At 43.0% G+C, this 13458-nt stretch overlaps 1 protein-coding gene across 2 annotated transcripts in view; it reads left to right on the top strand.

The window, feature by feature from the left end:
- foxp1b (forkhead box P1b) overlaps positions 1-13458 on the top strand; it is a 150072-nt gene that overhangs the window by 36089 nt on the left and 100525 nt on the right. The window lies entirely within an intron of this gene.

The following is a 13458-nucleotide window of genomic DNA, read 5'->3' as shown; positions in this document are numbered from 1 at the left end:
TTCATACGGGGTTTATTAGGAGAGTGTGTTTTAATGCAGAGTGCTCGCATTTTACAGCCCAGCGTTTGCAGCAAGCTGTTAGGAGTGATGGCTCGTGGCACCAGGTGCAGAGGCGCACACAGTGTCTGGTAAGGCCACCTGACCTTCCTCATGCTGCAGACAGAGCTCGCCTGTTTGTGAGCGCAGCCCCTGTTTGTAAACATGAACAGAGGGATGAGAAGCACATTTGCCCCGGTCGAGCTCGGCTCAGCTCAACACAACGTGACAAGCAACAGATGTGTCACACGGGCTGAAATCAAAACAGCCGTCCAGCGCGGAGTCGTGCACACCATCAGACATGGTTGCTGTGATGAGGCGGGGAGACGGCGAGCGCTGCTGGCAGATGAGACAAGGCAGCGCCTCTGCTGCTCCCAGCTTCCTGTCTGGAAGAGGACAGGCCTGTTTGCAGGCTGCTTTGACACTCCTAGTCACTTTGTCATCCACGCTGCTTGCTGCAGCTCTGATCACATGTACACATTGCACTCAAAGAGCGTCATATCAGCCGTGTGACAGGTAGGCTCCCGATGAGACAACAGCCAAAGGGGATGTCCTTTTCAATACGCTGTGAGAGTACAAACGCACAGCGTGCTGAGACAAAATAACACCATATGACATCATTCTGAATGCTCTTATGTTGTCAGAAGTTGGTTAACACTACGGCCGCTGCAGAATGGAGAGGGGAGACTAAAGTTGCTCTCTGTTCATGCATGACGTCCACTTCATGCCACGCAATTGTTGCGTTTGACGCTGGCAGTAAAAGTGCAGGAAACACGTTAATGATATTCTCAGACGCTTAATCCGTCTATTGGCCCTGCCCTATAAGCAAATAGCGTAGCTTCGTGTTGGAGCGGCGGGGAGAGGAACAGGAATCCATCATCGGAACAAGTGAATGAATGAAGGTGCGGCAACAGCTGCTTGACAGCGCACGCACTACAGACTGTCACCCCACATCTGTTTACCACTACGACAGCCACATGAGTGTTTATATCCACGGGTGTAATTGAGCTATTTTCCCGAGGGCAGCTATAAGCCACACTAAGTTATATCCCAACTTTCCATTAAAGCGTGGGGGGAAGTTTTACTGATAGTAATCACGCCCGGCAACACTGCTATGTAAATAAGGCTTATCAGCTTTGCCAATTTGGTTAAGTGGCATGTACGTGGGTGATTCATGCATCCAGCTCTGCGGCTGTGACACAGGCCGCATGCAGGAGCCGTCTATTAAACATAGGTAACTTGCATTGTTAACAAGTACGTATGCAAGGGGGAACGTAATCATGGAAATGACGGTGCGTCGAACCAATATTGTGTTTAAAAGATGCAAATAACCTCACGGAGCATTCAGCCCGCCATGTGGGCAAAACTTAACTGTCTGCGTACAGCGTTTACATTATATGGAAATTGAAATTGGAATATCTAGATCTAAAGCGCACCATTTCAATATTCAAATGTTAACACCAAACAATATAGTGCATTATGGCTTTTGTTATTTGCATACAACACTGTTTGCTGCTGTAAGTTGAGGGGGAAGGGGGGTTGGGGTGATACAAGGAAGCGAGAGAGAGAGAGAGAGAGAGAGAGAGAGATAGTGAGGGAGAAACACTGAGTGAACGATACGGAGCACAAACAAAGCCTTTGTCCGTCCACCGCCGTATGAAAATTACATCTGATATCCGTGTCAACTTGTGTGGTTCATTTTTAACTTGAAATGAGATTGCTGTATATATTTATTTACTTCCTCCACATAACTGAATCCTCCCTAAATTCTGGATGCTTTCTAATTTCACTTCTTGGTGCATTTGACATTGTCAGCACGAGGATTTCTGTATGTTTCAGCTTTAACAGGTTGTGCAAAATGCTCATAATTTGGGGACTACTTTAAAAAGGTACGGCGCTACATGCAGCTTTTGTAGGAAAAGGAGAAACTGTACAGCAAGCACGGTTGAATTGGGACGGTCCAGCACCTGTGACACTCGGGATTAGGTGTAACGCCGCCACCAGTGAACTGAATTGAGAAGTCTTTTACTGCGTGGTTTCCATTAAAAACCACACATTTGAATTAGTGACACGTCACACTTTACATGCGGCACGAGTAACAGAGACAAAGAAAGTTGTAGAATCTAGACAACCTGAGCAAGGTCACGGTACACACTGACGTTTAACATACAGGCGCGTGACACTCACATATGGGAGATCAGCTTACACACACCACCTGATGAGCTTACGCCCACAGTGTGTTACCCACGATGCCATCATCCTTAAAGGTGGAAGCTGGGTTGGTGGCACGGTTTCTGATGCACGCAGCAGTTAACCGTTAGCTGACACCTACATCAGCAAGAATTGAGAAGAGACGTGTCTTTTCTCTGAATTGAAATGAATCGGGGACCTTAAACAGGTACCGGTAAAAATCAACTGACGCAGCACACGTGAGAGAATCTGCCAGTTACTCAAACATGACGAGCAGATTACACATTAACTACAAGTATTCACATTTTTACTTATTTGTTGATGTGTTTATTGTGCAGAATGGACATTTCACACTCACACAGCCGATATTATAGTGTCAGTATATAATGTGTAATGGGTCTGCAACAAACTTTCAGTGGATTCATCTATTAAACCTTTAGTTAATCACTGAATATTAAACAGATCTTCTACCTTTAAACTTTTATTCATACATAATTGTGACATATATAACTTGAAATCTGAGCTTTAATAATACTATTCAACAAGATTTCTGTTTTTATCATTGTTGCAGCCTATAGAGTATACACCGATCAGCCATAACATTATGACTGTGTAAGAATACAAGTATCCGGACACCACTTTTGATAGCTCTCTGAGGTTCTCCCCCAACATCCAGGAGATCCATCAGAGGCAATATCTGCTCAGGAAGCTGAGATGCTTTGAAGTGAGCACACATATTCTTATGACCTTTTATCATTCTTTTATTGAAAGTGTGCTCACTTTCTCTTTGATCTGTTTTTTTTTTTTGCCGTCTTATCATTGTGTCTGTGTTATTTTGTTGCTCTCTGTGCCTTTTGCCCCTCGGGGATAAATAAAGTGGTTGACCACCTTGGACATGGGCCTTCTGAGGGTGTCCTGTGGTGTCTGGCAACACAATGTTGTTAGTGGGGGGCCTTTGAGGGGAGGGGCCTCTGTGGATCATCCCACAGATACTTGATCAGTTTGGGATCTAGTGAATTTAGGGGCCAGGTCAACACCTTGTGCTGTTCTTCATGTTTTTTTTTTTAGTTGTTCCTAAAGTGTTTTTGTGTGTGTGTCTGTGTCAGGCTGCATCCTGCTGGGGATGGCTGCTGCCATCAAGGAGTGTCATTGCTATGGGGTGGGGGTGTCTGGTCTGGTCTAGGTGGGTGCTACATGTCTAAGTAACATCCACACCAATGAATGCCAGGTCCAGATGTTTCCCAGCAGAACGTTGTATTGTCACAAGATGGTCGATGTTATTTCCTTCTCCTGTCAGTGGTCATAATGTTGTGGCTGATCATTGTAAAGGATCCTTTAGAGTACTGCGGTTTAACTTTAGTTTCTACTTCCCGCTTCACTTTCATCAATGGCGACTGAAACTTTCGCTGAAATTTCGCCAAAGACGAGTCGTACAAATGTTTGTATCTCTGAACCTCCTCAGTTAACCTTTCCTTGATGTGTTCCAATGTTTATTGATCCAAAACAATCAGTTTCAAAGATTACGGAGATGGAGAAGCAGAAACAAGCCACTACCAAGCGGATCAATATCACAGCTCTGGTGGTCTGTTGCCACGGCGCATAGTTACATTTCTGGGAAGGCGCACGGTCTGCGCTGTCACCGTAGCTTCTGCGTCATCTTAACACAGAAGCTTTAACCACCTATAAGAATGTAAAAAACAAAACAAATACTGACATGAAGTATCATGTCCATCATCTTGGCAGTGATTCTGTGGGTCACAAAGAGAAGCAGAAGGCCTGACAGGGTTTAACATAGTGAAGGAGCTCCAGTCCAAACTGCGACATGTATAGCCAGCATCATCACGCACTGTAATTAAGCACAGTCTGTAACTTTTCTCTTCTGTATGTGGTGTAATAACAGCCTCATCTGATGAATAATTTAAAGAATGGGGGGTGGGGAGCTGCTACTTGGTGCCTTTTTCCATTTTGTGTTTAAATTTAGCCGGTGTCATTGTCCAGCAGCGTGATTAATAGTTTATCAGTCTTGACTATGCATCTCTGTGAAATATCTCTTTCCATCTGTCATTAAACTGCACATGGAAAGTGGCCAGATTTTCAATCAGGCATAGATTCGGCCAAAGAAATGTACTCGCATGCATGTCAGGCTAAGATATTATTATATATATTTTTGGAATAGGTCTTTCTATCACATATTTTCTATATGTTAATTAGATTGAGATGTCACAGTGGGCAGAATATATACATATACATCCTAAATGTGGTTTTAAATGGCGGTGAAAGTGTTTTTTTTTTTAGAGAGGGGCCGACCAGTGAGACAGACCCCGTCAAATAAAGATTAGGTCTTTATTTCACCATCTGATCCGTGCATATCTCTTATGGAGGTACGTGTGCAGCGCAGGGCCTTTAATGGCGCAGAGCCTTCGCTATCTGCATGTCCTCTTTATCTCTTGAATGTACACAAGTGTGTACAGCAAACCCGAGCTCCCTGGGCCTTTAAGGCTGAATTACAAACCCGATTAAGCTGAAACTTGCTAACAAGCCGCCTCGGAGTTTCTCATATAGTACTGGCCTTTTCAGTTTTGCTGTATTTCTCTAAGTTAGTTCTGTACTTTTTTTAGTTTCATTTCTTTAGTTTCTGAATAGCTCCAGTTTTTTTCCTTTCCTCCCTCAACTATGCAGAACGTTCTTTTTATTGAATTATTAATTTGTATATTGAATTATTGAAGAAAGATAATTTCTGATCAGATTAATATTAACTCCCCGTGAAATATTAATGGCCAATGTTAAAAAAACGATGAACTTACGGAACCATTAATATACTCATAAACAGACATGGTAGCGGTGGCGTGGAGTCAAAAGTGCTCGGGCTGCTCCGCTCTCTTTTAACTCGGCTCCCTCGTGGTCGGCCAATATGAAATATTGGCCGACCAATGACCAATATACTCTGTGCTCAGAAGCTCAGAAGCTCGGCTAAAGTCATCGGCTAGTCCTGCCCCGCGGCTGACTGCAGTGTCACGAGGGGAGGGTCGCCGGCGTTTGTCTCCGGGTCGCCGTCGTCACCTTGTCCACCCGTGACCCGTGCTGTGGCCCGGGGGGAAAAGTTACAAAGATGTTTTGGTGTTAATATTGAGCCGGTCCCCTTATCACCTCGGCTGATTGGCAGAGCTCCACCCACAGCTCTCCCTCAGGTCTGGTGGCTAAACTTAAATAGCTCTGGGACTGCCTTTGCCCATTCTGTACCTTATTTTTTTATCATTCATTTCACAAGAAACGGCACAAAGTGAATTTCATCATGCAAGCCTGGAGCAGGTTGGGTCTCGTCTTTTGTCAGTTTTGATTAAAACTCTCTTTAGATTAATGATATTCAGCAAAGATTTGATATATCATTTGCCATTCTTTAGTTTGTTATTACGATCTTCCCATTGTATTTATAAAATATGGAAATCAGAAAAAAATAAACCATTATTCTAGCATAATGGTAAGCACCTTGAAAATATGGGCACGTTAATTATGTTTTAAATGCTAATGCCAGTGAAGAACATAATAACGAAGACATGAAAGACTCCCTATTCAAAATCTGATAGCCAGGGAGAAGCAAATTATTTCAAATATTTGATATTTAAATTATTTTCAAATGAACTGAGACACGAGTAGAGCAGGGGCGAGTAGTTTCCCCTGGTGATCCTCCAGGCTCCTTTGTTTCCTTGGTGTGTCTCCAGCTCATTAATGTTCTAAGCATGTGAGAGAACCAGACCATACTCCGTAACCCGTAGCTGGATGACACCTCAGGCCCAACACACACATACACAGCACGTGCACATGCATTCACACACGCACACACACACACACACATACACAAAAATCCCTTAGCTGTTTAAAGTCCACTGGCTCTTTCAGGAAGTGATGGCCGCCGAGCTGTCCTGATTAAAATGACAATAGTCTAATTAACTCGACCTCAGTGTCAGTGCGCTAAACGGCTGATGGCCCGCCAGTTCCTGTTTGAAAACCCTTTGTCTCCTCATCGTCCAAAAATATGACTTTTTTTTTTTTTTCTCCAGCAAAATGCCTCAACCCCATTTGACGGGATTTGCTAATGGCAATTATTTCTCATAAGCTAATTAAATCTAGGCAAAGTTTTCCATTCTTTCTCTCTCTCTCTCTCCAGTAGAAATCCTTCTGCACGGTCCTCTAGGGATTCATCATTTGGGGTATAATATCACAAGCACCTTCAAGCAATGTTAGTCATTTAGATTATATACAATTACGAAGTGGGTTTTTAGCGTTGAGCCTGATTTTATTTCAAACCACGCTCAATCAAATCATTCAAAGCTGGCCGTGTTTCCTCGGCTGCCGTCTCGCCCCGTGCTCCGCGTTGGTCAGCGGGTCAAATGGCCGGCTGATAGAACTGGGCCAGAGATTGAACATTTAAGAGCGGAGGAAAGAAGACTGTGACTAACAATATTTAAAAAATAATATGACTTTACTTGAGCCCCCATTAATCTTTTGCATTGTTTGATGGGCTCATTTAAAGTGCAAAGGGATGAAAAAAGAACAACAACATTAAAAAAAAAAAAAAAAGAAAACCTTTAATGACTGAAGAAGAAACTGCTTTTTGTTCTATTATCCTTCTGTTGGTGATTAAGGTCTATAGGGAGATAATTACGCCTTAGTCTGGAGTTAATGAAACGAAAACTTCTCTTTTCTTGTGAAAAAGGAAGGGCAGTTCTTTTGTACTGCTATCTGCAGACATCTCCCACCCTTGACAGGGCACACAGAGAATTGGTTTTGTTTTAAGGTTGCAGTACCCCCCCACCCCCCTCTGCTGCCTGTCAGTGCGTGGCTGATGTGAGGGATCTATGAGGGATGATCTGTGAATGAATGAAGCCACAGAGTCAGCGAGGTCTGTCTCCGCTGCACTGTTGCACTGCTGCTAATTTGAATAAAAAGAAAATCCTGAAATCCTGGAATATATATATGTCTTCGTTGGGAGCGTTGCACGTTGCAGAGCCGTTGAAAGAGCTCCGCTTACAGCAACAGGCATGTGTTTGCCAACGAATGACCCCGCTTTGTTGCACTTGAAAGGGAACGCATAGATTTGAATTTATCACACGGCAACACGGGAGACACATGTATCATCCGACTTCAGACGCGTCCCCTCCCTCCCCTCCCTCCACCACCACCAACACCACCCTTTGAAACACGTGGAGGTGTTGACCAAACCATTGTCTGCAACGCTGTGCAAAGCGGTGAACAGAGAGCACATATTAAGCCGTCCTGGTGGAAGCTCACATCTGGTGCGTGGAGATGTGTGTGTGTGTGTGTTGTTGTTGTGTGTGGGAGACTCTGGGGCAGTCACACACACACACACACACACACACACACACACACACACACACACACTCTCCAACAGCACTCTCACATTTCATCATCTGTTCTCCAGCGCCAGGGTGCTCCGGCACAAGTTGGCCGCTCTGGATCCATCTGTTGTTATTATTTTCCACTGATAATTGGCTTCAACAATGGAATGCCTGTGTCCCCCTCGCCTTTGAAACACTACACCCTGTTTATTTTCCAGAGGTCTCATTTCTGCTCTCCATCTTACTCTCTCACCCCTCAATTTCTCCAAACCCCCCTAGTGTCACCTCACCCCTAGCCTCCCCCCCTCCTCCACCGTCTCCCTTTCACATGAAAATTACATCTTCGACTGGCCACATCCGTATGTGTCACTCAGCAGCTGACGCTTCGCTCTGCATTTTCTGTAGTTTCCCACTGCACTGCTCACTTGTGCATTCCTATTCAAAAAAGAAAGGGAGATAGATAAATGAAGAATATGAGAGGAATGAAGGGAAGTAAGTGGGGACGGGGACACTGATTCTTGTTGGGACACTGGATGCTGATTAAATTTCATCCTCTCCACACACAGAAGCATATGTAAAGATGACTAAAAGCATCACTAGGTGTACTTTTTTTTTTTTTTTTTAAATCAAGAGGATCATTTAATAAAAATGCCAAAAAAAAAAAAAAAAAATGACCCACTTAAATTAATTAAAATGTATGATATTAAAAAAAATGTAATTAGTGTTTTAGGTTGTAATTAAGCAGTTTCACGTTGAAGTCTTCATGATCTGGTGACATTTGGGTAAACGGTTAAATTTGATTTAGTTTTATTGAATTATATCAAACACAGTCATACACAAAAATAAAAAAAAGTCAAATATCTTATTGTGACTATCACAGAGTCTCCCCATCTTCTCTGAAATCTTCTGCTCTTCTCATTAAGGACATTTTTGAGGGTTGAGGAGGCTCTCTCTCTCTCTCTCTCTCTTTCTTTTTTTTTTTTCCTCCTCCTTCCTTTTGTTCTGCGTTTTGTGACCGCGTTGATGTTCATTTGTTCTGCCTGCTCTCGTCTAATTAAAAGAGGCCAGGACAGGTAGGGCTCTCTCAGCAGGCATCTGCTCTGTGCCAGTTCTTCATTTGCTGAGTGTTTGTGTTTATGCAAAAGGGGCCTCTTCCTGCATATTTAATCTAGAGCACGGCACCGGCTTTTGTTGTGTTTTGACCACATACCTCTAGTCCCTCTCAACTGTGCCGTCTGGGCTCTGGTTCTCTCGCCGTCTCTCACTCTCTCTCTCTCTCTCTCTCTCTCTCTCTCGCTCTCTCTCGCTCTCTCTCTCATGCAAACAGACTCGACTACCATACACTACTTCAACTACTTCATACCTGCTACATTCGCTGGCAGCTTTCTCCTCTTCTTCTTCAGAAGTGGATCTCAAACACTCAGAGCTTGGAGGGACTGCATCAGTACACAGCTGCATGAACTTGGTGAAAGTCTGTTTAACTGTTTAATGGGTGAGTCTGTAAAGGTTTCATTATCTTTACATGCATCTTAGTTTCTATTTTTTTTTACTCCTCCTCTTCTTCACGAGACTCTGGTGGATGAATGTGTGTGGGTTTTTTTTTTTTGTCCATGCGGGTACGTTTGTGGGCGTGTCCTGCAAGTGACTGACATACTTTGTGTACAGGGAGTAGAGAGCGTTGAGTTCCAGTGTTGGTCCAGAGAAATTACTGCAACATGGCGCGGTATTTAGATGATCATGTAGTTTAATAATGCGTGAAGTATCATAAATCCAAACAAGCCAGCAATGAATTAGTTGCCAGCTTCTTATGTCATTTGTCCTGTTTGACAAAGCACAGCTGGATGAACATAACTGACATCTTGAAGACCTCGCCTCAGTGCAGTAGAGATTTTCCCACAATTGTCTTACATTTGAGCTGTCTGGTATACGTGCTGCCCTTAAATCAAACTTGTGGTTATACAAAATGCTTGGCATTCAAACAGTAGCGTTGACCATGAGTCACAAGGCTCCTAGAAACCAGCTAGGCTAACAGCTAGCAAGCTAACAAATGAGTAACTCAGTGTAGGAAATGCAAAGGCAAAACAATATATTGCAATTTAACTCTATACCAACTTTCTATTACTTCAGTCATTTTTATTTTAGACGTCAGCAAACACGTCACAACTAGTGATCTCAGACTAACCCTAACCCTCTTGCAGAAGTTGTAAATGGTAAACGTGACCTCGCAGACCTTTCTATGTCACGGCGGTTAGCTGGGGGCAAAAACCACAGAGCAGAATAGGAGGCTTCTGTTGTCAACATGTCATCCTGCTTGTGTTGTAATATTATTGTATATCAGCTGCCAGTCCGAGTCAAAAAGATCAGAGCAACCTGTGGTTTAACGGACGAAAGGATTGGAGCGAGGCGATCATCGGAAATAACACGTATGTACTTAACTTTATAGCTGAAAAATACACGGTGTTACCCAGCCATGCTAGTGCGGTTAGCTGTGGTTCAGTTCACAATAACACAGTCACACAAAAAGCTAAGTTGTGTTCACAAACATTCATAGTTGTCGGCATCTAAGGATTTATATGCCCTTTTCAGTTTCTCTTTGAAGTTTCTCTTCAGTGTACACGCTTGGTTGCTCATTAACTAATCCTGTCAGATCCTCCATCCATTGTTGTTATCAAGTATTAGTTGGCCAAAGTAATGGAGAGCGAGTGACCGTACATATTCAGATTTAAAAATCTCACATTTTCTTCCACCATTGTCAGAAACAAGCCAACATAAACCGCCAGAGTTAGCTAACGTATTCCTGTGGATTGTTTTGCGTCCAGCTAAGCCCCGCCCACTAAAAAAAAAAAATCATGATTACTAACACAAAAGGGCGTCTATTTGCCGGCAGGAATCGTTGCATACTGAGATGAGAAATTCAAGAAAAAAACATCTTGGATCATTTCAGTAGTGCACCAGTTGTTGTCAGATATAGCATGCTAGCCTCGGGTTAGCCTCGAAAACTGGCCACGTCCTGAGCCAATTTTATCAAACACGTGCAATGTCTTAACGTGCAGGAGATTGAGTCAATCCACGAGCTCACGCTTGAGTCACAATTTCAAGAATCAACACACCTCAGATTTGCTATGTGCATTTCTTTCACACCACGACTGCACCCCTGACCTCAGTGGTTAATTTCACTGGATATATGTTGCGCTTGTTTTAACGGATGCTTTACACCTACGCAGCATGCAGAATTTGACTGCTTTAGCTGTTACTGAAGACAAATATGGACAAACGTTTAATCACTCTATATGTATACGTATATATGTGTGGGTATACTGACCGTCTATACATTAATATTACATTTTTTAATATAGTATTATTGTAAAATACATACATATTTCATGCAAAAGTCAATAGCCTGTACGATAGTTTGCACTTGTTCCCTATTATTGGGCTAATCTTACACTTTTTACACCATTTAATCTTATCAGTTAGTCCCCATTACATTAATACAGGTAACAGTTAGTTGCAGCCCACTACTAAAAAAAAATGCATATACCAGAGAGAGAGAGATGTATACCATAGAACAACCTAATTAATGGAGGAATGTGTTCTCTAGGTTAAAAATTCATAGATGATTGGAAAATATGCAGCACTGAAGGTGTGTGTGTTTGTGAAAGGTGGCCTGCATATGCTGTGTATGTGTGAAACCGTGAGTGCAATGTGTTCGTTTTTTTTTTTTTCCTTTTTTTCTTTTTTCAGTGCAGCAGGGTTGGAGGTGAGAGTAAGTGTTAACCCCATGGTGATGCGTGAGGGCATTAGTTCCTCCCCTCGCTCATCGCATCTTGTTCTCCCTTTGTCTTTGTCTGGGGAAATGGAATCTGCAGCTTATTGATATTAATAGTGCACAGGATCTGTGGCTGGAGAGAGAGGCTGGGACCCAGGCTGGAGTGGAAACCTGACACGGCCGGGTAGAACTGACAGTGCTGCTTGACAGGACGGACGGCGATGGGTCGGTTAGAAAAATAAGATTGCATAATGCTCACTGCGCGCTAGCTCTTGTGTGTTGTACTGAATGTATTGCATTGAATTTTTCCTCTAATCTCATCCTGAGTGCACTTTTCTGATGGTTTGCCTCACCTATCCATAGATTCCTAAAGGGTGGCACGTGTGCAGTGTCCGTTCTGAATTCCGTTTAACTCATTTTAACGGTGTAAAGTTAATGCTGATTATTTCGGGTGAGGAGCGAAATTCTACTTCCTTGGTGTTAAGGCAGCAAAGCTCCGTGTGTGTGCTCTGCTTACTTTTTGTTCCTAGCTCAGCAAAAAACACGAGGGCAGGTCCAAAGAATCTGGGGGATCAGACAGGCCTGACATTCACCAGACTGCGCTGTTGCCTTTTAAGCTTATAACAAAAAACAAAAAAAAAAAAAAAAGAAAGAAGCAGCCAGAATAAGAGCTGGCTGGATTGAAGTTGGTTTTAATTGGTGCGTTTTGAGTCTGTTTTGCGTGTCAGAAAGTGCTGTTGTTTACAGTCTGTGTGGGTGTTACACTGTAATGCCAGGATCCTGCCAATCACATCAAAAAGAAATAAAAACACAATGCTTGTTTTTGTGTTTTTTTTTTTTAAAGCGGCGCTGACTTTTTTTGACTTTTTTACAAGACTTAGCCATGTTTTTCGTTTTAATCAGTCCTTCTTAATAAAAGCACAGAAGAAAAGAGGGAGACAGAGAGAGAGAGAGAGAGCAAGAGAGAGCAAGAGAGAGGAAAAGAAAAAATAGTGAGCAGTCAGCCCTTTCAGTAGATCAGATCATACAGTAAGCAGCTGCATTTGTTAAGAAGTGAGTCATGCTTTAGGTTTTCCTGTGCTTCGGAGCACAGACAGTGACTTGGAAAATCACCCGTACACACCCTTAAAACAAACACCAGTGACCCTGTGTGCTGATATCACTGACTCTCTACACAACTCTCCTACGCCCTCTTTTTATTTACACAATACAATATAGATCCACCAGCTCAGAGGAGCGTTCAACTAGTATCACAACTTTTATTTTTTATTCAATCCCTGGCTTGATAAGCGGAGGGTATAGATTTATTCACATGCTGACACTAAGTGCTCCAAACATCCAGGATGGCCGGTAAAGAACCGCGGGACTATCCTGGCAGCCTCCTATTGACAACCATTGAGTTGAGCATTAATTAATATGGTAATGACGTGTGAAGGTTCATTAACGAGCCGCCACTGAAGTAGCCACAGATACAGTATTAGGCATGCTTAGAGTAATTAATGGAATAACTTTACTTAGTGGTAAATATTCATGGGCCCCTCATCTTTTTTTTGTCAGCGCGGTGTGAAGAGAGAGGAGAGCCTGTCCATTAGAGGAGCTGAAGAGCTGTCCACGGTGAATGTGGGCCTTTTGTTGGGATTGGGTGCGTTTCAGTGGAGGGGTATTAATTCATATTTGGAACGTGCAATCTTACAACAAAGCCAAAGGCACCAATAACGTACCTGGGACTGGAGAGCGCATTGTGGCGCTTCGACCCCCTTCTCAAATAGGGAAGTCCACTTCACGGGTTTGTGGACAGAGTAAAATGGGTTTTTTGTTGTGACCGCAGCCGTTCATTACCATAGCGAAAATGATCCCGTCCATTCCCTCTGAAAACAACTACAATGGAGCTTGTGGTATTTGCATTCAGAGTGGGAACAGTTATTTGGATTATCTGGTTGTGTATTGTATACGCGAGTCATGTTTCCTTTGTCAAAGGCCATTTGTTGTCCTGTTTTCCCCTCTAACACAGCGGACCTACAACCTGGTCTCAAGACTTTACAACAAAACCTTGCAAAATGCTCCTTAGCTCTTTTGAAATTGGAGCATTTTGATTCATATTCTTAG

The sequence above is a fragment of the Chelon labrosus genome (genome assembly GCF_963514085.1).
Source record: "Chelon labrosus genome assembly, chromosome: 4".
Taxonomy (NCBI): Eukaryota; Metazoa; Chordata; class Actinopteri; order Mugiliformes; family Mugilidae; genus Chelon; species Chelon labrosus.
Note: the sequence above shows the minus strand (reverse complement) of the source record. Positions and strands in the feature narration are given on the sequence as shown.